The following is an 11,958-nucleotide window of genomic DNA, read 5'->3' as shown; positions in this document are numbered from 1 at the left end:
CATTATGATGCACCAATCCAATCCCAAAGATGGCATGCTCATGTGGAAAATATAGTCGAACCATCAAAACCAAAGATTTGGCAGCAAATTTGCCTTTGTACTGCAACTACTATGTACACTTGTCCCCCACGGATGAGAATTGTTGTACAAATAGTCCTTCCATACCTATGATACATAGACATCTTCTTATATTTCATTCACTCTAGTAAGAACCCCTGGTCTGGCCCCCAAGTTTGTTGTTGCAAAGTAACCCCCTGTTGAAACCCCACTTACCTTGCTCCATATGAACCCAAAATTCACCAGTGCTCTTCTGCATGCGTGTCTTACACGCTAGACAACTTTTCCCGACCAAACAGACTTCTTTGATGCAAGCTGTATTGATCATGTTGCTGACCAGCAGCAATGACGCTCTCCCGATGAACCTTGTCTTGTAGCTTGTGTCCGGCTGCGGCAGGTTGTCCACACGCACCAGGCTTCTCCCTTCAGCCTTCCACGCCTCTCCCCAATGCCAACTTGCCTCCAAAACTATTGTGGTACGTGAGTTCTGCATGCCCGAGTACATCTGAGGCACGCCAGAGTGCCCCCTCTGTTGCCCTCCTATTTTAGCCTCTACCCAAGCCATCTTACCCCCCTAGTGCACCCTCTCATCCCCACGGAGCTCCTGACCAAGTTGTTGAAGCTCCCATGACATCCATGGCCGCTACTTTATCGCCTCAGTCTTGGTTGGGATCGCAGCACCCCGCCTCTCTCCTCTCCCACGAGCTCCACTAGGGGCTCCCTGCATCGCAAGGGAGGCCCCATGCTTCTCCCTTCTTCCTCTCGATGTCCAAAGCCCCGCTTCCGAGGCCATCGTAGCCTCACACTTCGCCCCGAACCAGCCGGTGGATGGGCGGTCGTCGGCAGTGGATGGAGCCATCGAGGTGGGCGCCGGCGCACGCTCAGTCGGTCCCCTCTGCCTCTCCCCTGCTCTAGCGGGAGGTGGGGGAATGACCCGACAGGCGGGCCCGGTCTGTGAGCGAATGGCCAGCCGCCCCCATCCCCCCAGTTTAAGTGGATGCGCCATGCCGCATGTCTCGCCTCCCTACGGGGAAGGCGCACTTGAGGAACCGCGTTATCGATGTCACCGCGGCCTCGCGCGGCCGAGTCTATTCTCGTATATTCTACGTTCAGTGCGAGGCTGGCCCATAGGTATTACCTTTTTCATTTTTGTTTTTACATATACTTGTAAAAACTTTAGAAAAAAAAATCTTCTTGCCTCCAAATTTAATTTAGTGTTAGTATTAAATTCAAATTTGAGTATTTCAAACCCCCACTTTGCAAACTCCTACAACATCCAAATCGACTCCAAATGGAGTGATTCAAGTTCCTAGTTGTCTAAAAAATCATGCTCTATTTTTCTAGCCTAGGTGAACATTTTTCTCATGCATTGTTTCTGCTAGGCCAAATAAATAGCCCCATTTCCATTTCTTCTGTTTTATTAAATCTCTAGGGAATTCATACCAACTCAAAATCTTGAAAACCACTTCCAAAATTCTTATCATTCCCTAACTGATAGGCACATCCACTCATTTTTATAAAAATATTTTGTGTACACTTCGTATAGGATCAGTAATTCCTCCATTTCCATGGTTCACAAATCTAAAGTGATTCGAATCCATTAGAACAACTTGACATTTTTGTTATGACCTGAGGTGTCCAAGAAAAATAAAACTCCTACTTATAGAGCTCTTTGTTTTTCTGCTTGTTGTGTGGCATGTCGTGCATGTTTCCGACGATAGTTGACGAAGTTGTCGAAGTGCTCGGAGTTTGATGAGAAGCTCATGAAGCCCTCGAAGACTTTGCTGAACAAGACAAGCAACCCTTTGACCATGACTATGAAACCCATTTATGCATGTCATATGGCACTTTAGTTTGTTGCATCTAAATTATTTTGAATGGGTGACCACCTGGGTGGGTTGTTTCGGGTGTTTCCTCGTTGATACTTGCACTAAGCATGGCCCTACCAACCTATGAGGGTTGTGTGGGGGGGAGTAGTTAGGGTGCTAGTATTTGCATGGCGACGGGAAAAAGAATTATTTTATAGACTTTACGAAAACCCCGTCGGTGCCACAAATGGGAGGGAGATGGTGTTGAGAAAGGTAACCACTTAGAAAGAAGTGGTGTACCGAGGCAAGTGAGTGTGTTGTTTCATAAATGGATTGGTTTAAGTTGCGACCGTTACTCCAACCTTACATGTTCGACCATGATACACCTATATGGGATGGGGCTTTGTTGATTACCTTGGTCGATGCTGGAAAAGAGCCTGTGTTACTAGTAGCGGGAGAACGAGTCACTCTCACGAGACGGGGTCGTGCTTGATAGGGCAACCATGGGATGTTTTTACAAACACCGGGCACACCATTGCATGGCGTCATGGATGGTAGGATCTAGAGCGAGGCTCATATGATGTACATCATGAGGGATGGGACCAACGAGTGGACTCTTTGTTTAGTATTGCGAGGAGAAGGCGTTGTTCGGGTGCTTACCTCGGGTATGTAATATACACGGAGTCGTGGATGACATGGAAGTTCCCCTAGTCTCGTGGGTACAACGCGCAAACCTCTATGGAGTGTAAAACTTTTCGAATAGTCGTGTCCACGATGAAGGACAGTTTGATGACCGCTCTTGGGCTACGTCCATTGTTACAAAATGGTGTGTGTGTGTGATAAAGATGATTGTGTGAGAAAGATGACACTTGAGCTAAGTCAGATGACTTGGCATGATGGGTGAACATGGGATGTTCAACCCTTTGTCGATATAGATATCTGTAACTTGTTCATACGGATATCGGTTACTTCATGATGCATATCTTCATAAGATATTGATCATGTCATTGCACTTCAAAATTAGCTCTCTCCAAACTTACCACCTTAGTGCTATATCATGCATTTTTATTGACTTGTTCCAAATATGGGTTGCTTCTGAGTACATTCAATGTACTTATTGGCTTGCCACTGTTTATTTTATTGACCAAGCATGAGAGCACAAGTTATGATGAAGAATACCACAGTGACGTACGTGGGACCTAGGACATTTCCCAGTTAGAATGCCTATAGAGTTATGACAAATGGCATGGGTTCACGCTATCGATTAAGATTTTCCGCTACAATTATATGAAAAGTTGGCCATGAAGGCCATATTTGATTAAAATGGTACGTAATGGATGTAAGTCTCTTGTTATTCTGTTTGTGTGTGTTCAGTGAGCATTCATCTCTGGGGTAACTATGCACGTATATTCAGTGATCACGAGTTATCTGTCGGGGTCCCCACAGAGCTGGTATCAGAGCCATCCTAACTGTAGGAAGCCCTTAGTTCTCACGGACGTTAGTTAGGACAAACTATATCTCAAGACCCTTCAAAATCACTTTTAAAACATCTATATTCCTCAGCTCCTCTTAATTTTCAAAGGAAGCGATGGTTTTTTCCTTAGCACTCCCACCCTTACTCTCTTGACTCTCCATGCACAACCCAGATCATTTCAACGAACGACATCAAGAGACATAGCGACACTCGAAGACAACACAAAAGACTAAAAGGACTCCTCTCCCAGATATGAAGCAAGCACGACTGTTGAGTCCGACGACCCCTAGGGTAGGATGAGTTGTGTATCCCTATGCGAACTCGAGTCCATGGGATGGTTAGAATGGAACCATATTATGTGTTTCTTGTTTTGCTTTGTTTATACTATGATATAAGCCACACTTTTGCCCCAGGAAACAAGTACTCGACTATATCACCTACCTCATCTTGATGTTGTGTTTGGCCCTCTCAACACTTGTTTATTGCACTTTAACTATACCACCCCCTTAGGCACTCCCCTCTATGCTACTTTCCATCTCCCATATATCACCAACAGAAGACCAGCAAGACAAGATGCACCAAGGATCCGCCTTGACAGATGACTAACACTGAAGACTTTGACTATAACATACTCAACTAGACGTAACCCCGTAGAGCTATGCTCTAACCTCAAGGTTTGAAACCCCTTCCTAGACCAACCTAGGACTTCCAGGCTACCCCAGCTCAAACCTTTGATCACGTGTTTAATATACGGATTTTCTAGAGCACCCGTTGAGCTTATATAACCCCTACATAGCACTGGGCTCATTATGGAACAAGTTATCATAGTGAACAAGTATACTTCATTCTTAATCTAGAACCAGAACCTTGATGCCATAGGAACGATCGTTCCAAGGATATACGAATTGTAGACAATGATTTGAGGTGACTATAATAGGTGTCTTGAGGATGTAGCCCCCCATTTGGTGGAACAAGTTGATAAAGTAGCATAACCTACATATTCTGGAGTAAGATTGGATTCGATAGGACAATTATGATTGTGAGCTAAAACTCTTGGTGGTATAATAAATTGACTTTGCCAAGTAGCAGTCTTGGATTAATAATGACTTGGACTAGAAAGTAAGAGTTCTCGTTGGGTTTAAGATTTGGATTTAATCGGTAATCCTAATAGAGTTTCGATGATAAATGAGATCACATGGTTCAGAGTAAATTGGATTTAGTCCGATGATCTCGACCATGATACCATGTTCCTACGTGGATGGTAGTAGAAGTAATTGGAGTTGTCAAAATTAGTTTAAGTATCCATATAAACTTGACCTTGGATTTTAGTTGGTCATGATATTGGAAGTTGGTGGATATACTGTGATATAGTCCTTGCAATAATTTATGAATTATAGGAACATTAGTTGATTATGTAGAACCCCCATGAACATTGGATTTGTAGGAATAATGGGTCAAGTGATGATTGATGGGATTGATGAACCACTTGATTGGATTCATAGGAAGGAAACAAGATCTTGGATTGAGATACTACGGGTTTCCTTAGCATAGAAATGCAGTACCTTAGACCTTGGATAACTTAGCTGAGCACTTGGTATTGTAGTGTATTAATCAAGCTTAGCAGCTTGTAAGATTTCCCTAGGATTTTTATATAGGGATACATGTGAGTTGGCTCTAGTACACTTATGGTATTTTGGTTTATACCTTCTTCCAAACCTCGTATATGGATAACATAAGTGATGTGTGAGTTAACTTATACAAGACAACACCTTCGGTGATATAGGGTGATTTTGTCCGGAGATAGAGGTTAGAATATTGGTAAGAGTTCACTCACATCATAAATTCCCTAAAACCCCGAATCTTCATCAAGCCATGCTTTGTTCAGATTATGACCACACATTTTTTCTCTAAGTCATTAGACTATGGCCAATACTCCACCTCGACAACCACTAAACCCCCTGGACAAGAGACCATCCAGAACAAATGCCCGCTCCTCTCACATATCCCATGAGCAATGTGCTTACGTGATGTTTGGAGAAATATGTTGTTGTCCTCATGGACAACATACTTATTTGTCCAATGAGAGGGAGGAACACCTCAATACTATTTGGATAAGTCCGAGAAGCACCGATTTCCATTCTTCTCAAGTGTAAAGTTTTTAACTTGAAGAATTTGGACTCCATGAAGCACCCTCCAAGTAGTAGGAGACAATCCTACCCAAGAAATATGAAGGACCACTACGGTTGGGAAACCACGACAATGAAGAAGCGACAGAAGTCAACTAGTACTCATCTGCCGCCTACATCAGCTAGACTATGTCAAGAAGCATCAACATTCAAGCATGATGAAGCCTTTGAACATCAACATGAATTAAAGAACCCCTTTTTTGTCCAATCAAGGACGTGAGTCCTCACTGGATCAAGGTGAAACCCTTGACACAGCAGGTTCACCCTGCTTGCCAAGTCTCATGCCATGGGGATTCCATGACTGGTCTATACTTTTGGATAGCCAGCTCATCTAGGACCCTCAATACCTTCCCAGATGGTGGTACTTGTTTTAAACACCAAGTATCTAAACTTGATCCTAGGGACGACACTTAGCCCAAACTTTTCTCAAGTAGCTACGAAGAGGCTGGAAGACCAAGTATCCAAACACACGCCGGAAACATGCGTTCGTGACGACAAAGACAAATGGATGAAGACAAATGAAGAACATACATGGGAAACTACTCAAGCAGAAGATCTTGATGAGAAGCATATGTTGACTCACTTCAACACTATCGAGATGAATACCACCTACGACTAAAGATCACCTGCTTTAAGGAAGCCAATGACTTCCCCGTTAACGAGAAGCTACACAAAAACCTTTGCCCTTCTAGTATAGCACAAGACATCTAGGTGTCACTAAAGAACGTGAGCAACCATAGGACAAGCCCACACGCACACTACCTTTCCACGTATTCTGACTCAGGAATACACAAGCGAGCCAGACCCTTGCTCAAACCTTGTTTACCAAGCCCTTGACCTCTAGTCTAGCCTAGCGTAGTGCCTGGACCCTGTTCAGACCCAGACAAAGCTAGGAGAAGCACTCGAAGTTGTACCATCAAGCACTTCATGAACCACTGGAGCAATCATATCAAAGAAGGAGCAACATGGGAACGCGAAGACTACCTCAGATCCAAATTTCTGCATCTCTTCAACGCCTAGCCTAGGAATCTCGGGGACGAGATTCTCATTAGGGGGGTAGGTCTGTCACACCGTGTGTTTTTGCCTCTACTGACTAAGTCCATATAGCTCAAAATTTAGTAACAATTATAACTTTTTGTGTACTTGTGGTGCTTGAATTGATTGCTAATTGCTTAATTGCACGCTTGTGTTTTAAATCACAAAAATTCCTCGCACTCCCTAGACTCACCTTCTTGATCCAAATCATTTCCCAATGATCATACCATGTGAAAAAGAACTAAAAATAGTTTTACAAAATATTATATTGACCAAAGAACTTTTATTTAATTTAAGCTTTTAAAAACCCATGGATTGAGGTTTGAACTACAAGTCCTCAAATTAGGGAAGATGTTTTACCCCAAAGATTTTATTTCGATCCTATTTTCATAAAGACTTTCGAAAACCACAAAATAATAATCTAAAAGTTATTGTCCTATGTAATTTAAATACCTTTTTCTAAGGCCACAAAATAATATTTTCTTGCTTCCAAAATATTTGAGAAAATTTAGGGAAACTGATTGGACATATATTTTTCCATATAAAAGAGTTTCAAAACATGGCCATGTTCAAAATATTGGAGAAAATCCCTCAAAACCCTTTCTTTCTATTTCAAGTTTTTTAAATATTTCCACATAAATATTCTCAATAAATTACAGGAAAATTCTAGCAAGACATACATGATATATGTGATGATCTTGCAAAGTTTCATCTCAATCCAAGTTGATTTTATTCACCAAAATATTCCAAAACCCTCTTTGTCCCGAACCAAATTTGAGCAACTCTACATTGCCAAGTTCATCCTTTTGTGCTCAAATTTTGTGGACATGTTCTAATACTCTAATAATGCATTGAAAAAAGTGGTGCATCAAGCAGAATAGATGAACCTGTCCACAACCCCCTCAAACCTCGTCTGTTGAATTGGGAAATTTTACATTGTGAAGTTTCTCCAATTGATCCCAAACTTTTTGGGCATGCTCGAATCCTAAAATAATGCCACCACACCAAGTGGTGCATTAGGGGGAATTAATTTGCATGGATTTATACAGAGAGAGCCATTTCTTCCCATTTCTTGGGTTTATCAAGTTTACATTGTCAACTTTCAGCATATAAGTTCAAAATTGGTGATCACGGCCAAATGGTCTTACCATTCAGTCCTCGTAAATATCAAGGCCATAGGATTCTTCTGCCTTGCCCAAACACAACACAAACTACTTTTTCCATACACTAGAAGACAAGAAATGTTCATCCAAAAAGATTCCCCTTGCCTCCAATTTTCTACCCCACTATTTTCTCACCCTCTTCTACCTCCAGTAACCTTGCTACTGGTCAATTGTTGGAGGGTAACTCCCGCACTTCCCATCTCCTTTTCACCATGACAACAACCCTTTTTCCCCTCTCCCATTATTGTATGCATGCAAATGCCTCCAAAGACTCCCACAACCTCTCTTGCATGTTGATGCATCAATCCAAGCCCAAATATGGCATGCTCATGTGGGAAATATGACCAAACCGTCAAAACTAATGGTTTCGCAGTAAATGTGCCTTGGTACTGCAACTACCATGTACACTTGTCCCCCGTGGGTGAGAATTGGTGTACATATAGTCCTCCCATACCTAGGATACCCATAAAACTTCTTACCTGTCATTCACTCTAGTAAGTACCCCTAGTCTGACCCCCAAGTTTGTTGCTAGAAACGTATCCCCTATGGAAACCTTATTTACCCTGCTCCATATGAACCCAAAAATCACCAGTGCTCTCCTGCATGTGTTCCTCACGCGCTATACAACTTTTCCTAACCAAACATACATCATGTACGCAAGTTGGCATAGTGACCATGCAACTAACCTGCAGCAACAATGCTCTGCTGATGAACCTTGTCCTATAGCATGTGTCCGACTACGGCAGGATGTCAACAGGTGTTGGGAATCTTCGACCTCCTGCGCCTCTCCCTGATGCGATCTTGTGTCCAAAACGGCTCTGGCACACAAGCTCTCCATGCCCGAGGGCATCCGAGGTGCGCCCGAGTGCCCCCTCCATTACCCTCTTACTTTAGCTTTTCCCCGAGCACTCCGAACTACCCTAGTGCAGCCTCTCATCCCAATGGATCTTTTGGACCGAGCTGTTGAAGCTCCCATGTCCTTGTCCTTCTCCCATGGCTGATGTGGCGCCGCCTCGGTCTCGGTACGGATCGGATCACCCCGCATCTCTCCTCTCCCACGAGCTCCAGCAGGGCGCTCCCCACATCGCCACGGATGCCCCACACTTCTCCCTTCTTCCTCTCGATGGCCAGAGCCCCGCTTTCGCGGCCCTTGTCACCGGCTCCCGCTACGGCCGTAGAGCCACTCGCTTTGGTCCACCCCCGCGAGAATAGGGACACGAGGAGGATGCGACACGTCGCCCCAAACCCGCCGGTTGCCGGGCGGTCGCCGGAGGTGGCTGGAACCACAGGTGAGGCGTCGGCGCATGCTCGGTCGGGCCCCTCTCCCTCTCCCGTGCTCTGGCAGGAGCTAGGGAAGGACCCGACAGGCGGGCCTCGCCTATCAGCGATTGGCCACCTGGGCCCACCCCGTTTCAATGGACACATCCCGCCGCCTGTCCTGCCTCCTTACGGGAAAGGCACACTTCAGGAAGTGTGCTATCGACATCACTACGGCCTTGCGCAACTGAGCCAGCTCAGTCTAATCTCCTCTATTCTATGCTGAGTGCGAGCCTGGCGCATACGTATTACCTTTTTCTTTTTTGTTTTTTGCATAGACATGTAAAAACTCTAGAAAGAATCATCTTAGCTCCAAATTTAATGATTCAAATTCCCGCAGATCCCTAAACTCATGGCTTATCCAAATATGTGCATTGCACAAGTTTCCAAAGAACTTTTGTGTAGTGTTAATATTCAAATTTGAATTGGAATATTTCAAACCCCCACTTTGCAAATCCGTACAACAACCAAATCAACTCCAAATGGAGTGATTCATATTCCTAGTTGTTTATAAATAATGCTCTATTTTTCTAGCCTAGGTGAACATATTTCGCATGCATTGTTTCTGCTAGGTTAAATAAATAGCCGCATTTCCATTTATTCTATCTTATTAAATCTCTAGGGAATTCATACGAACTCCAAATATAGTGAAACCACTTCCAGAACTCTTCTAAAATCATTCTCTAACTGATAGTCACGTCCACCAATTTTTATAAAATTGTTTTCTTTAGACTTTGTATAGGATCATAAATTCCTCCATTTCTACCGTTTGAAAATCTTTGGTGATCCAAATCCATTAGAACAACTTTAGGTATTTTTCTTCTAACCAGAGATGTCCAAGAAAAATAAAACTCCTATTTATAGAACTCTTTGTTTTTCGGCTTGTTATGTGGCTTATTGTGGTTGTTTTCGACAATAGTTGATGAAATAGACGAAGTGCTCGGAGTTGGACGAGAAGCTCATGAAGCCCTCGAAGACTTTGCCGAACTAGACAAGCAACCCTTTGACAATGACTATGAATCCCTTTTATGCCTATCATATGGCACTTTATTTTGTTTCATCTGAATCATGTTGAATCACTAACCACCTTGGTGGGTTGTCTACGATGTTTCCTTATTGATACTTGCACTAAGCATGATCCTACCTTCCCATGATGGTTGTGCGGGTGGGAAGTAGTTAGGGTGCTAGTAGTTGCTACGCGAATGGGATGGTAATATGCATGGTGACGGAAAAAGGAAACGATTTCAAAGACTTTTTGAAAACCCCGTAGGGTGCCACTAATGCTCGAGGGAGATGGTGTTGAGCTAGGTAAATACTTGAGAAAGAAGTGGTGTACCGAGGCAAGTGAGTGTGTTGTTTCGAAAATGGATTGGTTTAAGTTGCGAATGTTACTCCAACCTTACATGTGTGACCATGATACCCCTATATAGGGCGGAGCTTTGTTGATTAGCTTGGTCGATGCTAGTAGAGAGCCCGCATTACTAGTGGAGGGAGAGCTGAGTCACTCTCTCGAGATGGGTTCGTGCGTGGTAGGGCGACCATGCGCTGTTTTTACGGATACCAGGCAAACCATTGTGTGCCCTCATGGATGGTACAATCTAGAGCAAGGCTCGTATTATGTACATCATGAGGGATGGCACCAGCGAGTGGACTCTTTGTTTAGTATTTCGAGGAGAAAGTCATTGTTCGGGTACTTACCTCAGGTATGCAATACACCACGAGTCATGGATCACAAGGAAGTTCTCCGAGTCTCATGGTTACATTGCGTAAACCTGTGCAGAGTGTAAAACTATTCGAATAGTCGTGTCCACAGTCAAGGATAGTTGGATGACCTCTCTTGGGTTACATCCATTGTTACAAAACAGTGTGTATGTGTGTGAGAAAGCTGATTGTGTGAGAAATATGTTACTTGAGCTAAGTCAGGCGACTTGGCATGATGGGTGAGCATGGGATGTTCAACCCTTTTTCAATATAGATATTTGTAACTTCTTTGTATGGATATAGGTTACTTCATGATGCATACCTTCATAAGATATTAATCATGTCATTGGACTTGAAAATTATCTTTGTGCAAACTTACCTTCTTAGTGCTATATCATGCATTGCTATTCCCTTGTTCCAAACATGGGTTGCTTGCGAGTACATTCAAAGTACTCATTTGCTTACCACTAGTTATTTTATTGACCCGGGATGAGAGCACAAGTTATGATGAAGAATACCCCGGTAACGTACGTGCGAGCTAGAACGCTTCCTAGTTAGAATGTGTGTAGGGTTACGGCAGATGGCATGGGTTCATGCTATCGATAAAGATTTTCTGCTGCAATTATATGGAGATTTGGCCATGAAGGCCATATTTGATTAAAATGGTATGTAATGGATGTAAGACTCTTGTTATTCAGTTTCTGTGTGTTGTGTGAGCATTGATTGCTGGGATCACTGTACATATACATTTGATAATAACGGCTTATAAGTTTGGGTCCCCACATTAGCGCCAGATTTTTGGAGAGTCTCGGTAGTCTGGAAGCTGGGAGGTGTCGGATGTCCGGGGACTTCCGGCCGACTGTCCGCTCTAGACTTCCGGCATCTCCTCTTGACGTGTTCGTTCGTCTGTCCCCTTGGTGACTTGGCCTTCACTCCGTGTGTCGCCATGGTCGCCTCCGATGCCCCTGATTATGCACAAGGTCCATACTTGAGGTAGCTTCCATGTCTCAAGTGAATTGAAAGGACAAGCACTTAGGAGCGAGTTCACCTTCTGTCCAATGGCACTTGGGGCTTGGGGAGTAGTCAAAGTGTACATGGGGATGATTGTAAGATTCTCCACATCATATTCCCCCCTTTGGAATTATCCTTCCTCGGATCAAAAACTTCATCACCATGGAAACGTAGTTGTGGACGGACTTGTAATTGGACAGAGTGCA

Source organism: Hordeum vulgare, chromosome 5H, assembly GCF_904849725.1.
Source record: "Hordeum vulgare subsp. vulgare chromosome 5H, MorexV3_pseudomolecules_assembly, whole genome shotgun sequence".
Taxonomy (NCBI): Eukaryota; Viridiplantae; Streptophyta; class Magnoliopsida; order Poales; family Poaceae; genus Hordeum; species Hordeum vulgare.
This window is presented reverse-complemented; position numbering follows the sequence as displayed.